Raw genomic sequence first — 419 nt, 5'->3', positions numbered from 1 at the left:
TGGTACATATATACTTACTCAGTGACTTCAATGCCCGAGTGGGATATGACCATAACTCCTGGCCAAGCTGCATTGGTCATTTCAGCAAGCTCAAAGAGAACGTACGGAGATTGTTGGAGCTATGCTCTTACCATGACTTTTGCATCACAGACACGTTCTTCGCCACCAAGCCAAGTCATCGCGTATCTTGTCTACACCCTAGATCTCGTCACTGGGTCCACCTGGATCTTGTCATCACTCGAAGACCTTCACTGAACTGCATCCTCATCACACACTGTTACCACAGCATTGACTGTGATACGGGCCATTGTAGATGGAGCCATCTACAATTCCGCAATGGATACCCTTGACAAGAAAAAAAAAACAGCAGAACTCTTACTGGTTTGAAGCTGGTGTAACTGAGCTAGAGCCAGCAATAG

This window comes from Penaeus monodon, chromosome 29 (assembly GCF_015228065.2).
Source record: "Penaeus monodon isolate SGIC_2016 chromosome 29, NSTDA_Pmon_1, whole genome shotgun sequence".
NCBI lineage: Eukaryota > Metazoa > Arthropoda > Malacostraca > Decapoda > Penaeidae > Penaeus > Penaeus monodon.
The sequence above is the reverse complement of the archived record's forward strand: the minus strand, read 5'-3'. Positions refer to the sequence as shown.